Here is a 10,193-nt window from a genome sequence, read left to right as displayed (position 1 = left end):
TTGCCCATTTTGGAGGCAGGTAAGTGTAGGGCGCGTACTCAGGGCCGTAATAGCTCAGGCTGTTAGAGCCTGTTATTAGAACACAGTAGCCTGCAATTACTGCAGGTTCAAGCCCGGCCCAAGGTTGACTCAGCCTTCCATCCTTTATAAGGTAGGTAAAATGAGGACCCAGATTGTTGGGGGGGCAATAAGTTGACTTTGTAAATATACAAATAGAATGAGACTATTGCCTTATACACTGTAAGCCGCCCTGAGTCTTCGGAGAAGGGCGGGATATAAATGTAAAAAAAAAAAAAAAAAAGGGAGGGCAAAAAACAGGCCTAAGTTTGTTTCCGGCCTCCAGGCAGCCTCCGGAGCCTGAGGAGGCTGTTTTTGTCCTCCTGGAAGCTCAAGAAAAGCCTCCGGAGCCCGGGGGGCAAAAATACGCCGCCCCAACATGGTTGAGGAGGCTGACTAGGCCATGCCCACCATGGACACGCCCACCCAGCCACCAGGCAGAGAACTCCTTGCTAAAATTTTTGAAGCCCACCCTGATCAAGGACCCCCCCCCAAGTTCGATCCTGAGCTATTCTCCTTTTGTGATATCTATGTGCCTTTTAAACGGACGCAGTGGCTCAGGGGCTAGGATGTTGAGCTTGTCGATCGAAAGGTCGGCAGCTCGGCGGTTCGAATCCCTAGTGCTGCCGTGTAACGGGATGAGCGCCCGTGACTTGTCCCAGCTTCTGCCAACCTAGCACTTTCGAAAGCACATAAAAATGCAAGTAGAAAAAATAGGGACCACCTTGGTGGGAAGGTAACAGCATTCTGTGTGCCTTTGGCGTTGAGTCATGCCGGCCACATGACCACGGAAACGTCTTTGGACAGCGCTGGCTCTTCGGCTTTGAAACGGAGATGAGCACCGCCCCCTAGAGTCGGCAACGACTAGCACGTATGTGCGAGGGGAACCTTTACCTTTACCTATGTGCCTTTTAAGGATGTGACTCAACACCAGAAGAATAGCTTCCCAGGTTCATTAAAAGCATCTGATCTTTATGTGCAGGCATTCACTTGCAGTGACTAAATCCTCTCGCCTTACAAGGTTTACACAAACACAGTATCCCCCACCTTGCTCCAAACAGCCTAAGATTACATTATAATAAACAACATCCAATCATATCAGCCAATGCGAGTAGTAAAACCCCGACTTCATAAAGCATCTCAGACCGGGCACCTGCCCTGCATGTTAATGCCATCTCTTCCCTTTGCTTTGTTATTAAATCTGACAGCGCAAATTTCATTCCTTTTGCCTGGCTGTTAGGATGGCTGCCTGCTAAATATGAACTTCAAGCGAGGACGATTTCACCTTTTCTATTGTACTTTCTTTGCTTCAATTAACTTTGGCATTTTCTCCTGCTGCAATTAACCGGGAGGTGTCTGGCCCCATCTTAATGTCCACTAATCTACTGAAGACAGAAAATGCATATGGGGGAAGACAGGAACCCATTCAAGGAAAATCCTGATGACCCAAAATGTCCAATTAAATGAAACCAAAACTAGAGATTGCATAAGCATCTAATTTAAAATTAGACATTTAAATATAGGCTGTTCCTGGATTAGACCTCCATTTCTTTCTTCTTCTCTGCTCTCCACAAAACACCACATACACACACACACACACACACATACACACACACAGACAATAATTAAATTGCAATAGCAATAGCACTTAGACTTATATACTGCTTCACAGTGCTTTTACAGCCCTCTCTAAGCTGTTTACAAAGCCAGCCTATTGCCCCCAACAATCTCCTCATTTTACCCACCTCGGAAGGATGGAAGGCTGATTCAACCTGGAGCCTGGTGAGATTTGAACTGCCAAATTGCAGGCAGCCGGCGGGCAGCAGAAACACCACGGCTTAGTAAGTAGCACTTGGACTTACTGTATACACCACCCCATAATGGGTTTATGACCTCAGCACATTGGGTTCTCTGGGTTTATGACCTCAGCACATTGCCCCAACAATCCAGGTCCTCGTTTTATCGAGCTCAGAAGAACAGAAAGGGGAATCAACCTTGTGCCCATCAGGATCGAACTCCAAGCTGTGGGTAGAGTTAGCCTGCAATATCACATTCCAGTCAGTAGAGTGACTTGCCTCTGGAATTTGTGGGTGCTTCCATCACTGGAGGTTTTCAAGATGATATTGGACATCTATTTGTCCAGAATGGCATAGGGTTTCCTATTCAAGCAGGGGTTGGACTAGAAGACCTCCAAGGTCCCTTCCAACCCTGTTATTATATGTTATTTTATGAATTCAGAAAGTGATCTAACGTCTTCTGTGATGTAATGTCCAAACTGAAAGATCTTAACCGGGATCCCTGGCTTGCCCTTGTCCTAATAAGCTAGAATTGGAAATCAAGATGAATCTAGGTTAGAGAGAGTACAGATGGTTCACAAAACGGGCATCCTGAAAATTATAATTCTCTGAGAATCAAACTAATCCAGAAAAGAAAACGGTAATTTTGTTCTCCATTATTACTACCTAATCCTGCTAATTATCATTTCTGTTCCTGCTTCCCAGATATTGGGAATTTATAAAAAAAAAAAATAGGGGCAAAGACATTGTAACTTTAGCCACAATTTGCCCCTGAGTTGGCCATAATCTAGAGTATTGTGTGACTTTTGCCGGGGGTATAGTAATTTTAGCTTGATGTATCTTTCTGTTGGTCCTTCTTTATGTAGCGAAATATGAGATTTTATTTAAGCTTTACAGAAGCCATTATCTTTAGCAGTGATAGAGCACTCTGGAAGGAGCCGAAAAGAGAAGCAGAGAGAGAGAGAGAGGGAGGGAGGGAGGGAAAGATTTGATTTACTATCCATGCTTTTTTTTTTTCAATCTCACATTGAGTTGGCTGCATCAGCTTTCTAAAATATGAAAATGAATTTCTACAGTCTATCCCAGGGAAGATGAGATGCTTCTCAAAGAGCAGGAGAGGAAGCCTGTTAGGAATCAAAGGTGACTTCAATTTTAGTGGTAATTAATTTTTGAAAGCCTGCTGGTGCTGACTGTTCAAATTGCAGGTAGGGAAGTAACTGGAACTGTTTAGTTCTTTTTGGCTTTGGCTTAAAATCCCTTGCGAAAGCAACTGAATGATGAATGGGCCATCTTGAGCTGAAAGAAAGTGTCGTGGGATATCAGAAACCAGGTCAAGAAGATGCTACAAGATCCCAGATTGGATCCTGCAAGATTAGCCTGGGACACATAACAGGATATTTGCCTTCCTTTGCAAAGAGAAGCTGCCTATAGAGCAATCAGATAAGAGATGACATAGCCCACAAGTGTATAATGGGTACAGAAAGAAGCTAAGAAGGACTCTTCCCTAAATGCCCATGGAGATTTTCAGCCATTCAGGTCATAGTTGTCTCAAAGGTGCTTTTTTTCTTCAAAAGGCAAGTGGGTTTTTTTTTCTTGGAGGAGGAGGAGGAGGAGGAGGAGGAGGAGGAGGAGGAGGAGGAGGAGGAGGAGGAGGAGGAGGAGGAGGAGGAGAAGAAGAAGAAGAAGAAGAAGAAGAAGAAGAAGAAGAAGAAGAAGAAGAAGAAGAAGAAGAAGAAGAAGAAGAAGAAGAAGAAGAAGAAGAAGAAGAAGAAGAAGAAGAAGAAAGAGGAGGCAAAGGAGAAGGAGTTTTGCTTCTCCTCCAAGAACCTTCATCACCATCAGAACCCATGAAGCTTCCTGGATGAGAAGCAAAACGTTTTCTTCTTCCTCAAGAAAAAACCCAGCCCCGTTGCCTTTTGAAGAATGAAGCACTTTTGAGATGAATCTTCCCTAATTCCTCTGACTGTAAAAGAGACCATTGGAGATTTGTATTTTCAGACTTGCAAGATTCTATTAATGCATCCTTACAATAGGATAGAATTAAGAATCTAGTCTTATTTCCTATCTGGGTCAAACTGGGACAGGAAGGTACTTAACAGTAATAAGAAAATATCTACGGCAAACGGCCGTGATGGCCAGAATTGAGTTGAACACAAGCTGAAGATGAGTCAGACAGGACAATTTCCCTGGCTGCAAAACAGACAAGACTGAAATTGTCTTGCCAATTGCTACATCAGTTCACGCCAGATCACATTAAAAAAAAAATGAGCTCCATTTTATTTTGCATGGGTGAGATCCCCCCACTCTAACCAGCAAAGAGACCCTTCTCAGTTCTAAGCATCCCACTTTAAGAGGGACCCATATGGGTTGGACTGGATTCAGACTACAGTAGTGGTCAAAATTGTGGGAACCTTTTGGGAAAAGTGTATTTTCTAAAACTAGCTAATAACACCACATTTTTTGGGAGTTGTACCATTGAATTATATATCAATGGAAAGATAATTTAACCATGAATGTAATGCAATCACTTTTATGAAGGATTTGCTATTAGAATAGCAGTTACAGTATAAAGAAGATAACTGAAACACATAGAACAAGATAGACAAAAATTATCACCATAGAAAAAACGAGATAGACAAAAATGATCACCATGTCAGTTAATCCTTAGTTGGGAAACCTTTAGCATGAATTACGGTCTTACAACATCTTCCCATGGAGTGAACCAAGTCTTTGAGTTCTGCAGCTGTTATAATGTGAAACCATGATTGAAGGATTGCTTCTATTAACTGGGTTTTATTGCTGGGTCGCTTCTGACTAACAAGTTTCTTTCGTTGGCTCTATAGATTTTCAGTTGGTTTAAGGTCTGGGCTATTCCCAGGCCTTTCTAGCAGTGGAATAGGATTATCTTGAAACACATACACAAAAAGTGGTGTTATTAGCCATCAAACCTCAAAAATACACTTTTGCCAAAAGGTTTGCCAAAAGGTTTGGCCACTACTGTAGAGCTCCAGGATGATCAAGGGGGTAGAAACAAAGATCCCCGAAGAGAGATGAAGAACAACAGGGCCGCGGTGTGGCTCAGGCTGTAAGAAGCCTGTTATTAAAACCAGCTGCCTGCAATTACTGCAGGTTCGAGTCCCACCAGGTCCAAGGTTGACTCAGCCTTCCATCCTTTATAAGGTAGGTAAAATGAGGACCCAGATTGTTGGGGGGGGCAATAAGTTGACTTTGTAAAATATACAAATAGAATGAGACTATTGCCTTATACACTGTAAGCCGCCCTGAGTCTTCAGAGAAGGGCGGGATATAAATGTAAATTTAAAAAAAAAACATTTTAAGCTTCTTTGAGATCTAGGAATACTGCTGGACCCATGAGTGTGAAGTTCAAGATAGACACTCAGTGGAGAAATTCCTGCTAGAACTTTGCTCTGCAGCCCCGCTTCATTTCCAATGCCTCTGAGGTGTTTGAAAAGGTCTCCATAATCTGAATAAAGTACTCCGCTAAGCACACTTGAAGAAACAATATTTTAAAGCCATTGTAACTTCAGATGGAAGCGACACTCTTCTTATAGCGATCGCTACGGAGCCACCAACTATATCTTTGTTTAGATAAATGTGTTGTTGAAAAAAGAATCTTTGTTATTCAGCAAAATGGATTCCTTTAAATCTCCTACTTGGCATAGTAACAACGAGGCAGACCTTTGCCTTTTGAAAAATTGTTCACCTCACGAGCGTTTCTATGCTTGCGTATATATATGTATATCAGTGATGGCTAACCTTTTTGCCATCGCGTGCCAGGAGGGGGAGTTGGGGGGGGCACGCGTGTGCGTGCCCACACCCATAATTCTATGTGCCCCGCCCCTGCACATGCACATGCGATCCCACCCCCACTCCTGGCATGCGATGGCCATTTCTGGCCTCTGGAGAGCCTGGGGGGTGGGAAAGGCCGTTTTCGCCCTCCCCAGACTCATAGAGAGACTCTGGAGTCAGGTGCGGGAGAAAAAACACCCAGGCCAGGAAACAGTCTGTTTCCCTACTTCTGGTGGGCCCAGAAGGCCCAAAAATCAGCTAGCTGGCATGCGCATGTGCTCTGGAGCTGAGCTCACATGCCCACTGATATGACTACATTGTCGTGTCCCACTCCTCCGCTGACGGCCGGGTCAGGGAAATCCGAATCAGGCGTGCCTCTGCAGCTCTGCCAAAGTCCTAGCAAAGTCCTCAAGGCAGGCAGGAGACCAGAAAGTGACTTCAGCAAGATATGCTTACACTTTGCCTGACTCAGAGAATGCCAGAAAGCAGGTCCTTTATATAGGCCATGGGGTGTGGCTCCATGACTCAGCACTTATCCAGGCCTGCCCCTCCCTTCCTTCTGACGACGCCGCCTATCAATCCTTCTGACGCGAGGGTCACTCTAGTCGGCAGCTGTTGGTAATAAACCTTCCTCAGGCTCACATGCTGTGGGGGAGGGGGAGGGGTCTAGTTGCTCCGTTTGCCTGGGCATGGAGCCAGGGCTGGGGCCGGGAGGTGCTTCCTCCTCCTCAGCCTATCTGGACATGGAGCCAGGGCTGGGGCCGGGAGGCATACTAGGACATTCCTCAGCATTCAGAAGCAGATAAGAAGGCCCCAGCTGTGGTGAGAGTGGGCAAGACACAACATACATGTGCCACCTGTGGCACGCATGCTATAGGTTCGCCATCATGGCTGTATATAAAGAGAGAGAGAGAGAGAAAGGGAGCGAAAGCATGATCAACATTAACATGTCTTCCGGATACCCAAAGATTGGATAGAATGAATATTCACAAATGTACTTCTGGTTTATTATGTGACTTTGTCCCTTCTTGTGATGGCTAGTGGTGTGCTTAATATACCCACATCCTTTTTTTTCTTCCTCCTCCTAGCTTAAGAGAGGAAGAGGAAGCCTAGCTGAACTAAATAAAAAAGTATGGAGCGAAGCCATTATGTCTGAAGGGAATGTCTCTTTGGAAACACAAAAGAGCAGAATATGTTGTTGCAAATAAAACTGCATGGGTTTGCTTTGTATTCTTCACAGTCTTAGGAAGCCAAACATGTCTAAGGCGACAAAAGATAGAAGCTTTCTATAGGAAATTCGATGGCATTCAGCTACAAATAATAATCATAAAAAGAGATGTAAGTTAGTATGATCTAGAAAGTCAATTATGTTTCCTTATATAACGTGGTCATCAGTGGTTGGTTTCAAAAAATTTTACTACTGGTTCTGTGGGTGTGGCTTGGTGGGTGTGGTATGGCTTGGTGGGCGTGGCTTGGTAGGCGTGGCAGGGGAAGGATACTGCAAAATCCCCATTCCCTCCTGATCAGCTGGGACTTGGCAGAGAATAGATGGGGGCGGGGCCAGTCAGCATTTTTGCTACCGGTTCTCCAAACTACTCAAAATTTCCGCTACCAGTTCTCCAGAACTGGTCAGAACCTGCTGAAACCCACCTCTGGTGGCCATGTTGTTCTTTGGCGGAAACGAAAGAATACATCCTGCCTAATTGTAAATCAAAATATATAGAATGATAAACGTATAGAGAATCACTTTATAATCACGGAAACAATAGATATAAGTATGTCGTATTTTTTCTTTTATATGGACTATTCTTGTATGAATAAGAGAAAAATGGTCAAATTAGAAGGTATAACATCATGTATATTTAAAAGGGCGTTGATACAACCAGTATAAACAGTTTACAACCAGTTACAAAATTGAAATTGTGATGTCAAATAAAGGGAAATGTACAATAAGAATAATTATAAAGGGAGGGGGAGAAGAAGAATACATCCTAATGGATGTATTTTTTTTTAATCGTTTTTAATTCTTCATAAAGGAAAGATTAAATCGAACTTTTAGATTGTGCGGAAGTCAAAAGTCCAAAATTGGCAAAGTACCGCCAAGTTTTTTTAGTGCTTCACTTTTACTTTTTTTTTTTTTATCATCTTTGTCTTCCTTTGTCATTCATGGAAATTGGATGGTGTCATCTGGAGCAATTGTCAAGTTCAGTGACTTTTTCATTAAGTGCAAAGGACCTTAGCATGTTAAACTTCCCTTGAAATCCGTTTGTGCTGAGCCAATGATCTTCCTCCTATAGGCTGCTGCCATTGAGCCTGGGGTGTGTGTGTGTGTATGTGTGACACCTGCGGTGCTTAATAAACGTTAACATGTCTAACTCATGAGCTCTCAACCTTTGAAAAGCCGAAATGACTATTTGGGCTTTGAACCTTGAATTTTACATACATGGTTGCTGGGCTATGAAGGGCTTTTGTCTGCTACTTAATTAGCATGAGGTGAGGCTGCCTCTTAAGTTCGTAAACTTCTTGAAAATGTTCTCTCCAGCCTACTCTGACTCTTAAATTCTTCTGAAGTTCTCCTGAGGTTTTTCAACTCTCCCTAGGGACATTTTTGGTGTTGTCTTCCAATTTTCCCAATGGATATTTCCCTTCCTTCCTTGTACATGCTTTCCGTCCCAACTGACTTGATCATTTTTTTTTTATAGTACCTTTACTTTTCAAATGTTGAAAACCGAGAGATCTTAGCAGGCGAGCGGAAAATGAGCGTCCTCTGCTCGCAACAAAATACCTTATGCCACCAAACTTGAAATTCTGGGTTTAGAAAATTTAGAGCTATGCCGCCTTCAGTATGACCCGAGCATAGCTCATAAAATTACCTGCTACAATGTCCTACCTGTCAATGACTACTTCAGCTTCAACCACAACAATACATGAACACACAATAGATACAAACTTAAAGTGAACGGCTCCAAACTCGATTGCAGAAAATACGACTTCAGTAACAGATTTGTTAATGCCTGGAATGCACTACCAGACTCTTTGGTCTCATCCCCAAAACCCCCAAAACTTTAACCTAAGACTGTCTATTGTTGACCTCACCCCATTCCTAAGAGGTCTGTAAGGGGCATGCATAAGAGCACCGGTGTGCCTACAGTCCCTGTCCTAATGTTCCCTTTAATTGTGTTTATTTTATGTGTTAAGTTCGGGCAATAACGAGGCAGGAGACCAGGGTAGTGACAACAGCTCTTTACTATATGGTGAACCCAGCAACCGGGCTGGGGAAAAACCTCTCCTTATATACAGTTTAACCGGCGGCTTCAACCAATCAGCAACGTGCTTGTTTCCCGCCAAAACATTTAAAGATACATTACATTATTTATTCAATTCATGCTTATATTTATATATATTATCTAATATATACTCGACAAAATAAATAAATAAATATACACAATATTTTCAATGGGCTTACATCAGGAGTGCTGTTAGCAGGTTCTGACAGATTCTGGAGAACCGGTAGCAGAAATTTTGAGTAGTTCGGAGAACTGGCAAAATCCACCTCTGGCTAGCCCCAGAGTGAGGGTGGGAATAGAGATTTTACAGCATCCTTCCCCCGGAGCGGGGTGGGAATGGGGATTTTGCAGTATCCTTCCCCTGGAGCAGGGTGGGAATGGAGATTTTGCAGTATCCTTCCCCTGCCACGCCCACCAAGCCACGCCCACCAAGCCACCCCATGCCAACCAAACCACGCCCACAGAAACAGTAGTAAAAAAAAATGGATTTCGCCACTGGCAAGCAGGATCCTTAAAAATTCAATTGCATTCCCCCCCCCGACTGCAGCCAGTGGTACAGTCACACGAGGGAACCACAGACAAAGTTGTGAGGACTTTGTTGACCGTAACATTGGGAGGCAAATCATTCTTTTGCATCAGTGGTGGGTTGCCCCCAGTTCGGACCGGTAGTAAAACTGGCGGGACGTTCCGCCCACTGACCCGAACGTTATCAAAAGTGATCTGTGCATGCGCAGGCATGACGCGAACCGGTAGTAAAAGTATGTAGAATCCACCCCTGCTTTGCATACACCAAAAATGTTTATTTTTGGCATATGTAAAGAATTCCAAAAACTCATCTGGAATAAACAAAGGGGGCGGGAAGCTGCTATTTCTTCTGAATTGTCAACGTTATTGTTTCTGCAGGTTTTCCATCTCAAGGGATTAAGTCTGATCCAATTTGATTTTTTATCACAGAAAGACAGAGCGATAAATATGATTCCTGAGTAATCCAAGGTCAACTTTTTAAAAAGTAGAATATGGAATGATTTACACCTTAAGGAAACAAATGCATTTTAAAGAAAACCCCGATTTAATATGTGTATTTCCAAGAACTTGAAAGAAAGGGAGAGAATAGTTTAATGTTCAGCCTGGAGATAAATAGCTAGATAGCACCATCTTCTGACAATTTGGCTGATAACCTGGCAAAGAGAGATTTTAAAAAAGAAAAGAAAAGGAAGATTTTTCCCTTAGACATTTAAACATT

The sequence above is a fragment of the Ahaetulla prasina genome, chromosome 11 (assembly GCF_028640845.1).
Source record: "Ahaetulla prasina isolate Xishuangbanna chromosome 11, ASM2864084v1, whole genome shotgun sequence".
NCBI lineage: Eukaryota > Metazoa > Chordata > Lepidosauria > Squamata > Colubridae > Ahaetulla > Ahaetulla prasina.
The sequence above is the reverse complement of the archived record's forward strand: the minus strand, read 5'-3'. Positions refer to the sequence as shown.